Raw genomic sequence first — 17,806 nt, forward strand, 5'->3', positions numbered from 1 at the left:
CCCCTCCAGTGCCATTGATAATCCCCCTTTGGGTGCAGAGCCTCTGACAGTCTGTTTGAGCCAGGCCAGTTTCCTCACAGCTGTCCCTCTTTTGTGTCTCTGGTGTGAAAATAAGTGTTATTTATCTAGCAAAGGTGTTTATGTGGCAATAGGTGTTGGAGTCCACCCTGTAAATTACTTTGGTGCTTTTAATGTAAAGGAAAACTCAGTCTTGTTCACACTTGACAAATGCTTAGCAGAGCCAATGTCTCCTCTTTATCTCAAAAAGTGCAGTTTAATATGCATAGAATTTAAAGTCCATTTACACCTGCTTTGTGTTAGTTTTCATCTTACCATAATAGATGTTGGTAACTAGTAAAGTTTGCCAAATGCTTCAATTTGAGACGATGGCAACACAATGCAAGCATGCTCTACGGGCTTGTTCAGACTTGCTGTTCTGTAGCACTTTGCATGCATGTCGATGGGGCAGCCAAGAGTGGTACCAGTACTGCTCACTGCCATCAGATGTCAACTGTGAAGACAGTGGTACTTTAAGAACCAGTGCTGCAGTGCAAGTCCTTACCTGTTACCAGACAAGGTACAATAGTTACATATACTGAACAAACTGTAGAAACTTTTTAAACAAGCTCTCAATCACACCTATAGCTATATGCATCATAGGGAAATTCATCTTAAAAGTTTATAAATGAAGCAGCACAATCTGAGCTTGTTTCCCTTTTACCAATTGAGCAGATATTACCTCCTAGCACTCTAATGTAGACAACCACTAGGTGACTCTAAGCTGTTAGAAATCAACTGACACATACTTTAGAGGTTTTGTTGTACAGTTTAGGAAGCCCTAATGCACTTCAGGTAAAAAACAATAAATATGTTCAAAGCGTGCACAGTCTTTCAGTTTGTTTTCCCTAACAAGCAGCCACAGCCTCAGTAGAAACATCTATCCCCTGCCAGCATGTTGCAGAGAAAAAAGTTAACAGTACATTCGGTTTTTTTGCACCTGGAATGAATTCAGCAAATTTAAACTTTAAAAGTTTTGGCTTCTCAAAACACAAACAATTGGAGAGGTCAGTGATTGCTTTTTTATTTTATTGCCTATTATGAAGAAGAATATACATTTAGGATTCTTGGTTTCATTACAGGTACAAGTTATAGCTGAATTATGTTCCAATTTTAAGAATCCACGATCAGGCAGGTCATTATTGCAGAAAAGGAGAGGCACTGCCTGATCTTTATGGGTATCTGGCAAGATGATGCATACCTGGCAATCCCAGCTTCCCCTGCCCATACCAGGAATTACTGAATTCTAGCATACCTGCGCAGGATGTACATCATCCCTGCCAATCAAGGTGACTGAAAATCATGCACAGGAAGGGAACAAAGAGGAAGATAACGGTGCCCTGCAATAAAACAGAAACAGGGGAGTATCATGGGTTCAGCTTCAGGTCCTTTTCAGCCTTTTGTAGTGCAGCACAGTATCACTTATAACTAGCATTAGTGTAATGTGGTGCAGATCATTCTGGATGGCACCTCAAACCATGATATCAGCTGAACTGAGGTGCATTGTGCCTCAATAATTGGTACTGCATGTAATGTGCACTGCAAGTTTGAATGTAAATAAAAAGAAGTCCCTGCACGTGGTGAGTAGTCTATTTCCTACCAAACGCCAGCTTCTAGTGGAATGCACACAGGCGGCCTGATAGATGTTAACCTGATCTACGTGAATACCTTGCTGGCTAAAAACATTCACACTATAGGCCTTTCCAAAGCAGTTTAGAAAACTTTATAAACTTCATCTCATTGTGATATTGCTAACAGCAAGTTGTTTTATTAGAAGCATGATGGAATGGAGTCCTACAGGTGATATTACTGCTTATACATTTATTTAAAAGAAGAAACTGGACAAAGAGACAAGGCAGCAATTGCTGGCTGTTTATCAATATTAGCTGCCTAAAGCAGTGCCAACAAATGCAAAACGTTGTTTCCACAGCTAATTTATTTTAAATGCTTCTAGTGCAGGTAAAAATTTTTCCTGTTCCTTTTTTTCTTTTACCAAAATGTACAGTAGTATTCATTCTGAAGGCTTTGAACAAGGTTAAGGGGTCTCTAGCAACATGCAGCCATACTATTGCTTTATAAATTAGCCCCTGAGTGTCTTTATTTTTGGTCCTATCTTATTGGACTAAAAATTACTTGTATATACTTTTATCAAAAATAGAATCTCTATTCTGGTGTGTTATTTTTGTGAATAAAGCCTACGGTGTTTTTCCTTGTACTAAAGGCCCATTCTCACCTGCACAGTGAAGGAACACACATGGTAACGCACATGTTACTGCAATGCAGAATATGTAAGGTAGATGAATTCCAGTGCCTAGAATGTCTCTTCCACATAAAGTCCAAGCAAAGCAGGTGAAATCTTGTGAGAAAATATTTTGTAACGGACTTAGGTGTCTTCCAATGTGCTCCTGTTCCCAAGGGTATAACTCGTAACAATGGTGACATCAGAAAAGCAAAAGTGTGGGTAAGGTAGGTATAACCATAACTTCTTCACATCTAGTTGGTAATTTAGAAAGGGGGGTCTGTGAAATAGACCTTTCATTTTTTGGAAAGTCTACTTTAAGAAAGTTGATATTTACTTCAGGGGTTGGTATTTCAGGGGTCTTTAGCAGCAGATCAGGGGGCAGGTGAGCCAGAAGGATAGGAGCACACAACTTATAGTGGCTGCTGCCATATTGCAGCCATAGTGGATTTAGAATCATTAAAACAATTTATTGAATTGTCTATAACCAATTTTCATGGGCAACTATTCTAGATTTTTACAGACTTCTTATTCTCCAATCACACATGACCCCCTTATGTGGTATGTGGTGAATTTAAAGTGAGTTTTCCATGTTCTAAAGCATTTATCATTTATATATTTACAGAATGTAATGATATCCCTTCTCAGTTGCCGTCGCTCTAGTTAGAATGTTCAGTGTAAAAACTGATTTGGGTATAATAGCTCAAAATAAATAAATGCTCAGTAAAGTCAATTAGAGTTATCATTAATACAACAAATAAAATATCTGTGAGGGGTGACTGCAGCACCTACCAGTTCCAAAGTATTTTTTCAGCCAAGATTTTCTATTAGACCTCTGATCAAGTTATGCTAAGCATATACAATGCATTTTTTTGTAATTTGCCACCCATATTATGATCAATACTATAATCCATTAACTGACAAATGAACTAATTTATTACTATTACCATCGTACCTAACTAAAAAATCAATCATAATACAAAATGTGGTTTCAATTTCCATACAATGGTTTACCAATCAACGAAATCATTTGTAACGCAATCAATTTTTACTATGAAAGGAGTGATCATTATTGTTTGATCTTTAAATGATTGTTTAAAATATCCTTTAATCAAAATTGTTGTTTGTGTATGGCTAGCTTTAGAAACCCTGCCTTTCCCAGGGATGATTTTGTTGGCCTAAAAGGATAGGACTAAACAAAGTCAAAATAATATCTTTTTTCAGATAGTACTCTAAAGAAACTGTAAGACATAAAAATGTAATGTTTCTTCAGAGCTCTATCTACCATTTGTACTAAAATAACAGAAAGGTAGACAGTGACACAGGAACTACATTTTACTATACATTGTGTACAGTATGCAAACAGAATAAAAGAGACCCTCTCCCATTCTATGAATCACAACAATGCATTGAATAAATTCCTAGTGCCTATTTATTGTACAGCACCGCATAATATGTTGGCACTATATAAATATTGTTTAATAATATCAATATTCATAGTACAAAAGTCTTTCCAGGTTCTTCCTTTGACAAGTTTCACTCAATAGGTGCTGGGGTAAATCTATGACTTGGCACTTATCATGTAAAAAATGCAAGAGGGAATGCAGTTCCTTTGTTCTGTTCTGATATTTTTGGATGTTTCAATACAAGTTTGGATTTGTATGGCTGAGATGAGCCAAGTGGCATCACCTCTTAAGCGTGGGGAGATTATTTGAGCCTATTTGAGCAGATTGGGTTTCTGATTGTATTGAAGAAACTGTAGAATTAGCCACACCAAGAAGGTTAGGTTTTATCTCAAAGGAAGCACTTTTTGTGGCATCCAAAGTCAAACCAGAATAGTATAGTTGGGCTTATCTAACAAACCAGATGTGAGAGAAGCGCTGGGAAGCCTGTGATAGGGGTCTACATTTCTCCTAGTTTGCCTTGATACTTATAGCCAGTTCAGTCAAAGGTTTCATAGAAGAAATGAATACTGCTGAAGATGACAACATACTCCACTGCAAAATTCCTGGGCGCCTGTACTGCTCATTGCATGCTAGGGAATCAGTAAGGCTTCCTTAGTGGTCTATAACTGTGTGGTTAGCCGGTTTTGGATGCCCCTATATGTGCCCAGGAACAGTTTTTGAAGTCAATACCATTGTTTGATGAATACTTTGCCAAGAACCACTCAGTGTTGTTGGGGATGTAGTGCACCACAAGGCACTCAAAACTATAATAACCACAAAGCAACTGCGTTCAACCACAGCCGTTATTGAAATGCAGCCTTATTTAGGGCAATAGAAGCAGCTAGCTGTTTAAGGGAAGCCAGAAGCTAACAATCACTCCCGAGAAACATGGCACAAACCACAGCAACTATAAAGCAATAAAACCCTGTGCACCTGTGCACACAACAGTTTTCAAACCACGGAGCATGCAATAAACTGCTGTGGTAGAGAGAAAGAGATGTGGTGGCAGACTTGTAAGTAAAAAGATTTGTGAAGCTGGACACGGGGTATAAATTCCTAATCAATGTCCAGCTATCAAATTTTGTGAGCAACAGATGTGTAGCTGAGAGTTGGCTGACAGAGAAAATGTCTGAATTGTCTAGGAAAATTGAAATACTGTTTGTGTATACATACATACAATATTATTGGACAATTATTGACCAAGCATTATTGGTCCAACCAGTCTTTTAAGCCTTAATAATGACATATCATAGTACTGGCTTAGGTCACTGCCCAATGGTAAAGCTCAGGAGGTAAGAGGGATCAAGGTAGGATCTAGACTTGGTTAGATTGATGTTTGTTTTCTCAACTCAAGTTAAGACACCAGAAAGACAATGAGGAATTTGAACCTGATGTTTAGGCATAGGGAGGTCCCAAAAGCATTTTGACAGCTGCAGCTGTAGTTAGCTTCCCTAAACTTAGGCTCACATAATGACACATCTAAATTCCTAAGCTAATTTGGTCAAAAAGATGATTTCTCATTGGTCACTATAAGAACTTTACCCTTCACAACAAAGCAAACCAAAAGACTCAGTGTCATACATAGACAGGACCACTAGGGGGCGCAACGGCTTGCACGGAGGTGGTGTGAGCTCCGAGAAGGGCCAAGGCGCAGAGTCTAAGCAGTAACCAGGTTTTCTCCAGAGCCTCTGATGGCGAGGATGTTGCACTGCTTGGTTACTGCCAGGTTGCGGTCCTTGGGCACACCAAGGTGGGCAAAACATGGTACCAAATCACAAAGCAGAAGGATTGTCAAGGAAAGCCGGGGTCGAGGCAGGCAGCAAGCAAGAGAGGTTAGGTCACACACCAGGGGTCTATTGCCAGGGATCAAGGAGACAGACACTAGTGACACAGGGGCCACTGTGGGCACAGGGAACATGGGAGACACTGGAAGCAACAGGAGGCACAGGTGAATCAGGGAGATCCACAGACAGACAGGAACACTAAAACAGCACAGGGAAGTTGGCTGGGAACCAAAAGACTGGACAATGAAGGGTTAACATAGGAGCTGGACAGAAGAAACACTGAATTTGCCAACCGGTGTACAGGAACTAACTCAAAAGAACTTGGGGCTCGGACCAATGGAGACACGTTGCACAAACACAGAGTGCAGTGCCTGAGCTAGCTAAATAGCCAGGGCTTGTCAAGATTCTATGTTCTGATTGGTCAGCGGATTGGACAGAATCCTTTTTTTATCAAAAAGCTTGGAAACAGAGGCACGCCCAGCGTCAAAACTGCCCACATGCACAGGAGAGAGATGCCTGTGCTTTAGTGAGGAGAAGGGAAGTGTGACATTAGGCACATTAAAGTGTCTACAGATTCTAAACAGTCAGAGAAATTTACAACAGTCCTCATTCATCTTTTATCCATAAATATTGTGGATAAATTACTTTTTGAAGTTCACAACACAGGCACTGTGTTTTTCTAAGGAAGCCTGCAAGAATGAATAGAATAAAAGGCTCTGTTCTTGGTGATGAGTTCAGCAAGAAAGGTAAAGCACGGGTTTGCTTTAGAGTTAAGCAGTATAAATTCAGGCAACATCCAAACATTCTTTTCCTCTTTTAAGTCAAATTTCTTACTTTTACCTTTTACCTCTAGCAAGAAAAGGCTTTTTATTACTCCTTGGGTCATCTTCATCAGGTTTGTAAAATTATTCTGTGGGCAAGTCTGTTCCTGTTGGTAGCAGTTCCTGTTAGTGTTGGCAAATATAATTCCCAAATTTTAATTCAATTTCCATTTTTACATTTTAGTGTGGGTGTTGGTTTCTTAAATTCCATGTAAATTGATCTTTTTCTTCTCTGCTAATTTGTATGTGACCTCTTTAGAGGTAATCAATTTTAAAATAAAACCAATACAAAGTTACAAAGCAAAAAGGCCAAGGATGATGATAAAACACAATTGAATAAGGCTATATACACACACGTCAGATGGTTCTCGATAATTGTCTCAAGGCTAATATCAGATGAGAATCTGGCGTCCTCTGTCCTGGCAGATCCATGGGTGACTAACGATCATAATGAAAGTGAAGGGTGGAGATTTCAGCGGGATGCCGCTCCATTGTTCCCCCATTCCCCTCTCCATAGAGCGGTTTGTGCTGTCTTTTGACGTTGGAAAGGATCTTTTACAGTGCGACAATTATTGCATGTGTGTACGCAGCCTAAGAGCTTAAATTATAGGGGGTGGGGGGGGGGGGGGGGTTCCATTAAAAACTCCTGGGAATAGCTACAGACTATTTTTGCAGCAATCCCAAATAAAAACAAATCCACACAAGGTAAAGAGCATCACACAGTAGCCCTGATATTACACACAATAAAGGTTTTATCAAAAGTAATCTAAGAGGAGACATGGTAATATTTACACCCAGGGTGGACCAGTACAGTTAAGTTGATGGTTAGTGAACCTAGGAGGGAAATACATTTCATGACATTGCAGAGAGCATATAATGTGTATAATATAGCTCCTAAGTTCCCACCACTCAATTGGATAATGTCCTACCCCCAATACTGTGAACCATCTGGACTTATTTCACTTGCTGTGGCTATTTCCAGCTATGGTGATTTTGTGAAAGGAGATCTTCTGTTATGTCTGTGATCTCCTGGTATACTAGAGAACAGTGTCCCCCAGTAGGACTACGTCACACAGTGGGCAAACAATGCGCATCCAACACCTCTTACCAATCTAAATGGGAGAATATATGTATGTTATATTGGTAGCAAAAGAGCAAATTTTAACACACTGGCTTGTTCCCTTTCTTTTTTGTTTGCAGAGGTTAAAAATGTGCTCTGTAAAATTAAGGTTTATTGATAAAACCAACACAGCATGGACTTTAGACTCTCACACCCACCATTTCCTTAACACATGGCCTTGATATTTACAAAAGGAGCTTAATATTGAACAACTGAGAAGCATAATGAAAATGTTTCAGTACACTGAATGGTACAATTTAGCAAAGCTACGGGAAGCTCGGATGTCTTTTGACCTGTCTCAGACCACGGCATTTTGTTTTTGTCTGAGGATTTGGTGCAGTCTTTAAATAACTTCATGATTTGGTTGTCTCATTCTATGCTTCAATCATATATGTGAAGACTTAAGCTACATACACACGTCAGATTTTTATCGCCCGATAATCGGCATCGGCCAATTATCGGGCGAAAATCTGGCGTGTGTACAGTCGGTGTCGTCCATCGTCCGGACGACCGACCTGCCGGATCCACGGACGATGGACGACAGCCGATCCTAATGAAAGGGAAGGGGAGAGCGCGCAGCAGGGTGCCGCTCCGTCGCTCTCCCCCTCCCCTCTCCATAGAGCATGAACGGTGCTGTATGTACAGCACCGTTCATGCATCGTGCACTCCCTTGTCGTTGGAAAGGATCGTGAAAGATCCTTTCCAACGACAAAAATTGTCCAACGACAAAAAAAAAAAAGTGTGTACGCAGCTTAAGCTACATTTAACCATTTTACTGTACAGCATGATGCCCATAAAGCACTTCAATTGAGAGAGAGATTGATGACATTGATTTTTGTTTTTTCTGACTATGTTGTAAACCTTGAAGGGATTTTCCTTGTATATGTTACTAATAATAAAAAATTATACACTTAAAAAAATACCGTACAACCATATAATTTAAGACTTGAAAGCCTCATACAAATGAAAATCAGATCAGAGTCACTGTAAAGATCTTTCGTGATCATTTCCAGTGGGATATGAAGGAATGAGTGTTGTACACACAGCTCTTTCCTGTTCTATGGGGAGAACAGGGGGTAGGATGAGTGAGGAGCACCCCACTGTGCTCATCCCTGATCCACCAGGGCAGAATAATGCATGACAATGGGGGACCCCTGTCTACATGTAAGATTTTCACCCAAGCATGAGCGTTCCTCTAAGGTGACAATCGCCTGACGTGTATATAGCTTAAATTAAATGTACGCCACCGCAATATGGCTTTTGGTGAAAAGTCAGCACCATTGAGAACAGTTCCATGTTGAAAACATGAACATGGAACATATCTACAGTATGCTTTTTCAAGACATTTGATCGCACGTTAAAAAAGTGATGTATGAAAAAAAAAAAAAATGTTCATCTCACAGCCACTATCTATAATAAATAGCAATAGTTTTTTAAAAGGAATTCCAAACATGAACATGCAATAACAGCAAAAAAAGGTGTATGTGCACAGGATGTATTTTGTCTCTACTGCTATTTAGAACTTATACCTACAGAGCATTTCAGGGATTTTGTTAAGATGTTGGAATCCAAGATCATATAGAAAATAAACTGTGCAGATGAAATGGTTTTGCTTGCAGAATTTGGAATGATCCTAAAGATACTTAGACAAAAACAAACAAAGACAATTTTGCTTTATATTTTATTATCTACCCTTTTATACAAAGTAAAAATTGTGGCGATAGGTCCACTTTACCTGCCTCATTGAAGGAAAAATAAAAGAGGACAAGGAAGTCTTCCAGAAAAAAAAACAAAAAAAAATATTGGTTGTAACTAACAAATAAGTCAAATCAATGATTAATAACAGAAGAACAAAGATCAGAGCAAGTTTCCAACTTGTGATACCTTGGAATATGGATCACCGAAAATATGAAGTAAAAGACAAAGCTACAGTATGGTTGCCAATGTTGTTGGTGTTCTTGTAGTGATCACTGGATGCAAGATGCCTTCTCAGAGTAACATAGGAGCAATAAAAGGAAACATATTGGGTTAGCCCAGCCCAGAATGAGATTTAATGGCATCCAAGACAACACTGTATACAGTAAAACGTTTAAACTTAATTAATTCCAAAAACACAATGGTGTCAAGGATGAGCATTGTTTATGCAAATATTTTCCTTACATCAAACTCCAACATACTGGGTATCGTTCAATTTATTTTTTTACTTGTATTTATATAGCACCAACATATTACACAGCACTTTACAAAGTTCATTTAGAGGAGAAACCAATTAACCCAGCTGCGTGTGTTTGGGATTGTTGGAGGAAACTGGTGTACCTATAGGAAACCAATGTAAACACAGGGAGAACATACAAATTCCTTGCAGATAGTCGATTTGGATCTATACAGAGCTCAACTATGTTGTAAGGCATAGTACACATGCAAGGTCAACATAGTGATACACAGTTTGTTTCCCTGTTCCTGACGCATTTCACTCTTTTGGCTTCTTCATGGGACTTTGAGAAATCTTACACTAGGTTTGTAAATGTTATAAGAAAGACAGGTTCAATATTTACATAGTTTTACTTGTAATAGCAAAAATCAAAATAGTACAAATTTATTATTAAAATAACGCACATACATTGATGTTATGTCATAATCATATTTCAAAATCAAATACAGTTTTACAAATGATAAAAATAATTATTTGTCATATGAATTATGTAGCAGCATTAAATGATGAATGAAGTGAGAAAAATATAAACGTACTTGACCGTGTGTGTTTATTGGATGAGAAAAGAAAATGGTTGATGTTGAAAATGTCCTAAATAAATAGGGATAAGATAAGATTCTGTATTGCAAAATACCAAAGTAATAAAGAAGTTGGTTACTGGATCTCAGGAGGATGGTATCCCTACTTAAAAATTGCATTTTATGAAGGTCACAACTTGAAATACATGTGGTATGGTAGCTTCAAGTAGTTTGTCCTAGGTGAACTTGTCGCATAGCAAGTAGTGGGTTATTCCAGTGTATTGAAGATACAGACATCCATAGCTATAATGGTAATGACTAATAGCTAGTGTTCCCAAATAACCCTAGAAGGGATTGGTATGAAGAGAAAATACTTAGTATTAATCACTCTTTCCCAATGAACAACTAGAGAGAAAATCCTGATTTATAGTGATGTGGAAATACACTTACATTTACAAGTTGTTGTCCAAGTAAAGTTCAGATACAATGGTCATATTAATCAATAACTTCACAATTGTATGTTAGTAAGCTGATGTCCAAGAAGGCTGGTATTGGTTCACCTGAGACAAAAAACGTATTTAAGGTATTTATAATAAAAGAAAAAGTTTTGATGTTTGGAAAGTATCTAAAGATGCACACTTACAGAGTGTTCTCCTTTTTAGGATCTAGAATCTGGCAGCCTTTAAAGAGCCATTCTGATGTTGCCTTAAAGAGCCTTTCTTTCCTACCCGCATTCTCTATATTCTTACTACACTTGGCTTGGCAACTGAGATCTCAATCCAACATATTCTATGCACCCTTTGTTGAGGAGCTCTCCAATCTGTCACTCCATTTGTATTGTGGCCAAGAGGGTGATGGCAATCAGGCAAAGGTCCAAAAACGTAATCCGAGGTCAGGGTCAAGCGGCAAACAGGCAAAGTCCAAGGGTAAGTAACCAAGGTCCGGTACACAGAAAAGCAAACAGAGGAAACACCTTTGCACTAGGAGTTACACAGGGTAAAACCTTGAGATTGCTCAGGCAACTTCCTGTAGTAGGAAGTGCCTTAAGGTACCTGCAGAGATCCAGTCATAGGCTGTAGAAACAGAGGACGTGTATGTGTTACCTCATAGATTAAAAGATACACACCCACGCCAACTCAAACACCAGAGCAAGTCTCCAGCAGGGAAGAAACTCTTCATGGAACACAGGTAGTGGGGTTACTCTACGTGAAAGATAGGACCCGGCGCCTGTGCCTGCAATTAGGAGCAGCGGCACCGGCAGGACTTGCAGGGCTAACAGTACCCCCCCCTTAGGCCCCCTCTACTGAGGCCTGGACAAGAATTTTTTCAAAAGACGGGGTGCATTGATGTTCTTTCTGGGTTCCCAAGATCTCTCCTCAGGGCCAAAACCCTTCCAATCTACCAGAAACAGGGTTCTCCCTCTACTCTTCATTATCCCCAGGATGGCCTTTACCTCATATACGTTCTCATCACTGACCGCTACGGGAGCTGAGACAGGTCTCTTAACAAAACGATTCAGGATGACGTGAGGCTGGCAGCTTAAGTTTGTAGGAAACGTCATTGATTTGTTCCAGAATTTCAAAAGGACCGATGAAGCGTGGACCCAATTTGTAAGAGGGCATTTTGAGGCGAGCCAGACTTTATCACCAGGACGAAAAACTTAGGAGAAACTCTACGTCTCTTATCTGCGGATTCCTTCATGCGGACAGCAGCTTCCTTAAGAGCTCCCCTAGTCTCCTCCCAGATTTCAGAGAATTCTCTTGTGGTAGCATTTTGTTGAGAACAAAATCAACATGCAAAGAATAAGGACCATCTAGCTTGACGAGGATTCAGTCTTTGTGTAGACTGCAAATAAGTCAAATTTTTGTGGTCGGTGTAGATCACCACTGGATGAGATGCCCCTTCGAGAAGGTAACGCCATTCTTCTAGTGCCATTTTTATGGCCAATAACTCCCTGTCTCCAATTGAGTAATTACGCTCGGGAGCTGAGAAGGCCCTGGAGAAGAAGCCACAGGGCACCATCTTTCCGGAAGAAAGCACCTCCCCCTCCCCCCTTTTTGTGAAAGCACCTCCCCCGCTCCAAGAGACGATGCATCCACCTCCAAGAAGAATTGCTTGTTAGCATCAGGGCGATGGAGAACCGGAGCCAGCCATTTTGTCGGGATCCAGGCCCTGAGTGTTCTGGACGAAATGGGTGGGCCAGGCACTCCTCCCTTTTTCCAGGGCAGAGATTGAGAATGGCTCTGAAGCACCTGACCATTGAGTTTATAAAGGCACGTGTCTTTGAGACAGGGGAGATGATGCCTAAGGACAGGTGTGGCTCAGGATGAAAGGCAGTGTGAAGCCAATGAGCTGGGAGAAGGCCTCCCACAATTTAGGTCTGGTAGACCAGAGCCAGGAGGCTACATTTGGTGTTTTGTTGGTCATGCAGTGAATGACATTGACTCCCTGCAAGGTAGAACCCTGAATGTGCTTTGTGTTGGAGTTTTTTTTGTAAATAGAAATGAGGAAAGCACCCTGAAATCAAATGTTAAACTTTCTGCAGCGAATGCAATTGATGCCAATCTCCCACATTAGGACAAATGATGTTCCAAGGGTGCTCTGCTCAATAATACAGACAGATTTGGCTAGCACGGCTGTGTCTCATTAGTAACCCAACTTGTTTTCTTCTGAAAGACAAACTAGATTAAATCTATTGGCGGAAAAAAGGTTCCAGTCTTGAAGCTCCACTCATCCAAGAATCTGAAGCAATCATAGTGATGAGAAGAATAACAAGACATTGGATTTCTGGTAGATCAGTGTGTATTTTTTATTTAGTGTTTTTTAAAGGATAAACTATAGGTAAGTATGTATGTATTGCACAGCTGTGTATGTTGAGATGAATATGTTTCTTTTTTTTACCATTTTTCTCTGATGTACATTTCAAGAATATACATTCACAGGATGGTTAAGGTTAAAAAAATAGGCATATTTTCACATTCTTACACTACATAATTCTAAAGCACACAGTCAGCATGTATTTGTATAAAATGTGATGCAAATTTTCATATTTAAAGTGGCTTGCATTTAGCTGCAATTTTCCTCTCTTTATTTATAAGGAACTAGATCAAGGTGCTCTATTGCAATGCAGAAATGCTGACTTCTTTTTTCATGAACTGTGAATAACTAAAAAGAAACAAAATGACAATATTAGCACTGTTCCCACAGAGACCAGCTTTCAACATTCATTGCCAGAAGCAGCTACCATATGTGAATATAAACACAAAATTAATATAGTAGATAGAGTAGCTATTCTTTTTTATTTCTTTTGCTTTCCTCACAGTGAGAATATTTTCTCTAGGTTTATAACCTGCCTTATGGACACACATTTATATTGATGTAGATTTTGTGTTTAGAGTCCTTTTTAGCCACTAAAAATTAAAGATAATGTGGTCTGTTTTAAACATTTATACAAAGCCACTATATGATGAAACACTTTTACAGATTTCACATCCCCTCCATGAAAACAGTCTAAAAGCCTGTGTGAATAGGCTTTAGGGTGGTTTCAATTACATAAGTTTTACACATATCTGAATAAATTGACAAATGCATTATACCTGCAAAGGACCTAATTATGACCAGCAGCTGACCGGGTTTACGCAGAATTTGTATAATAGTAAACAATTATGAGCAAAACCTGTTCGAAACAAGCAAAAGTACACTATTGACCCAGCCCCTAATGCAGCCATTCCCAGCCACAATCAGATTGAGGATTTCAGTATATTATTATTATTACACAATATTTATATAGCGCCATCATATTATGCAACGCTGTACAAAGTCCATAGTCATATCACTAGCTGTCCCTCAAAGGGGCTCACAATTTAATGTCCCTTCTATAGTCATATGTCATTGACACAGTCTAAGGTCAATATGGGGTGAAGCAAATTTACCCAAGTGTATTTTATTGGGATGTGTGAGGAAACCGGAAAACCCAGAGGAAACCCACGCAGACACGGGGAGAACCTACAAACTCCATGCAGATAGTGTCCGGGCCAGGATTTGAACCCGGGACCTAGCGCTGCAAAGGTCATAGTGCTAACCTCTTTGCTGCCCATAAATTGTTAATCTCCTTTAAAGGGTCTCTGGTTATTGTAGTATTTGCTATTCAGCCATTTTTTACCTACAACTAAAAGAACCACCACCATATTTAAATTTACCTATTTGTTGGAAAAAGATGTTATACAATGTTGTACACTGGCAATTTCTGAACATGTGCAGCTCAACATGTCAGAAAGTAATGAACACAAATAACACCACCATATCCAACTTCATTGAGTTAGAGTGGTTTTTATTGGTTCATAATAGGGCTGTATAAAACAATGAACAGGACTCAGTTGCTTTTACTCTTGCCCTACTTTATTGGGGCTTGGGAACGCAAAGAACTTTGGACGACTGAACTCGAAGAGGAAATACTGTAGTAAATGATATGATGTAGCTGACATCTATCTGATGCAATAGTTCTTTAGATGGTAGCACAGAATGTACGGGTCAAAGCGGAGATGGGGGCAGTCAAGGACGAGAAGTGCGGTATGAACTGGCGAATGATAGTAGTTGGCGAATCCCAGGAACCGCTGGATGGCTTTTAAACCTGAAGGACGAGGCCACTTTAGAATTGCTGGCAGCTTCTCAGGATCCATCTGAGACCAGTGTCGGATATTATATATCCTAGGAATAGAATAGAGGATTTCTCAAAGGAACATTTCTCGAACTTGGCGTACAGACGATTTTGCCTTAATCTTTGAAGGACCAAACGAACCTGCTTCCGGTGAGTGACCAGGTCTGGAGAAAAAACAAGAATATCATCAAGATACACTACAACACAGGAATAAAGCAAGTCTCTGAAGATGTCGTTAACAAACTCCTGGAACACTGCAGGGGCGTTGCTTAGTCCAAAGGGCATTACCAGGTATTCATAGTGACCGTCACGGGTATTGAAGGCGGTCTTCCACTCATCCCCTTGGTGAATCCTTATCAGATTGTAGGCCCCACGTAGGTCTAATTTGGAAAAAAACTTTAGCTCCCCTATGGCGATCAAACAACTCAGGGATTAGGGGAAGCGGGTACTTATTCTTTACTGTTATCTTGTTAAGTCCCCTGTAGTCAATGCAAGGACGTAGGGAGCCATCTTTCTTCTTCACAAAGAAGAACCCCGCAATAGCCGGAGAGGAAGATTTGCAGATAAATCCTCTGTCAAGGTTCTCTTTGACATACTCGGACATGGCTTGAGTCTCAGCTGGTGAGAGGGGGTGGATGCGCCCTCGAGGAGGTGAGGAGCCCGGGACCAAGTCAATAGGCCAGTCATACGGCCTGTGAGGGGGTAGCGTTTCAGCCTCCTTTTTATCAAAGACATCCATATAAGCATGATAGGCTGCCGGCAGACCCTGGAGATTGGGTGGTGCCTGCCTTGACCGAGGAGGCTGGACAGAAAGGAGACATTTTTCATGACAGGATGGTCCCCAACACAGCACCTCTCTGGACTTCTAGTCAAGGACAGGTTAATGAACACGTAGCCACGGAAGTCCCAAGAGGAGAGGATGCGACAGACTTGACAGAACCAGGAATGCTATTTCTTCAGAATGAAGTATTCCCACCTGTCATTTTACAGATTCCGTGATGAAGTGTATAGACTCAGACAGAGCCTTTCCATTGACGGACGATATAGTCTTAGGCCTTTGTAGGCGTTGAACAGGTATCCGATAACGATCCACTAGGCATTGTTGCAGGAAGTTCCCTGCTACTCCGGAATCCAGAAGCGCCGTCTCAGAAAATCGAACATCGCCTAAAGACAAGCTTACTGGCAGTGTCAGAGGAGGAGAGGAATTACCTTCGCCTAGGGCCGCCTCTCCCACGGACCCTAGGCTAGGAAGTCCCGGCTTCAAGGGACAAGTGCGGAGCACATGATCAGAACCACCACAATAGAAACAAAGTCCTTTAGCACGGCGGTCATTGCGCTCCTGGTCAGACAGCCTAACCTGCATGGGTTCAGGGACTGCCGACAACATGGGAGGCAGTGGGTTAGAAGCTTGCGGAAGTGAAAATGCCAGATGACAAGGACCCACTTCACGTCCCACTTCTCTGGCACGTTCCTGGAACCGTAAATCAATTCAAGTAGCCAGGGAGAGGAGGTCATCCAGGGAGGAGGGGACATCCCGACCGGCCAATTCATCTTTAATTCTCCCACAGAGTCCCTTCCAAAACGTGGCCACCAGTGCCTCATTATTCCAGCCGAGTTCCGAGGCTAACGTACGGAACTGGACAGCATACCCGCCCACGGATTGCTTCCCTTGACGCAACTGCAGCAGGGAGGATGTGGCATAAGCGGTGCGACCGGGCTCATCGAATACCTTGCGGACGGTCTCTAGAAAAGCCTGTAGATCCATTATGACTGGGTCATTCCTTTCCCACAGGGATCCATTCCAGGGCCTCCCCAGTAAGGTATGACATCAGAAAAGCCACTTTGGCTCGGTCAGAGGCAAATTGGTGAGGTAAAAGTTTAAAATGCAGAGTACATAGATTTATGAACCCCCGGCACTGCTTAGGGTCACCATTGAAACGTGGGGGAGCTGAAAGACAAGGTCCAGAACCTAGTACGTAGGAAGGAGGCGGGGCAGGAACTGAATTGGTTGGAGCAGGGAAGCTTGATGGCGCTGGGTTTGCAGATGTCAAATCATTCAGGCGCATATTCACATTGCGTAGATAGGACAATATGTGATCCTGACGCTCACGCTGCAGAGCCAACTCCTGCTGTAATTAAGTGGTACTGGGAAGGTCCAGATCAGCGGAGTCCATGGCCTGAGCAAACTGTTATGCACGCGGGTGTGGACCCACTGTGCCACTGACTGGGTATGCTCCGGAGGGGCGTAACTAAGCTGCTGCCTGGTCTTCACTAGAGCCTCTGATGGTGAGGATAGGCTTGGGCTGCAGGGCAGCTGCCACTCCAGAGCAACCCCCAGGTCAGTGGCAGCTGACCAGAGAGGTCAGGGTACTCGGTGCAAGCACCGAGGGGCTTGCGTGGCCAAGAGGGTGATGGCAATCAGGCAAAGGTCCAAAAACGTAATCCGAGGTCAGGGTCAAGCGGCAAACAGGCAAAGTCCAAGGGTAAGTAAACAAGGTCCGGTACACAGAAAAGCAAACAGGAAACACCTTTGCACTAGGAGTAAAACCTTGAGATTGCTCAGGCAACTTCCTGTAGTAGGAAGTGCCTTTAAATACTAGCAGAGACCCAGCCATAGGCTGAAGAAACAGAGGGCGTGTATGAGTTACCTCATAGATTAAGAGAGACACACCCACGCCAGCTCAAACACCAGAGCAAGTCTCCAGCAGGGAGGGAACTCTGGCATAGAACACAGGTAGTGGGGTTACTCTACGTGAAAGATAGGACCCGGCGCCCGTGCCTGCAATTAGGAGCAGTGGCGCCAGCACGACTTGCAGGGCTAACACAACGACTATTATTGCAAGTGTGTATTGGGTTTTAGCTAGTTTACACTCCTGTCTCTCACATCTACTGCCAGATTATCACATGCTAGGTCTTCAGGTAGTCATGTAGCTAATGTGTTCTATCACTGTTC

This window comes from Pyxicephalus adspersus, chromosome 1, assembly GCF_032062135.1.
Source record: "Pyxicephalus adspersus chromosome 1, UCB_Pads_2.0, whole genome shotgun sequence".
Taxonomy (NCBI): domain Eukaryota; kingdom Metazoa; phylum Chordata; class Amphibia; order Anura; family Pyxicephalidae; genus Pyxicephalus; species Pyxicephalus adspersus.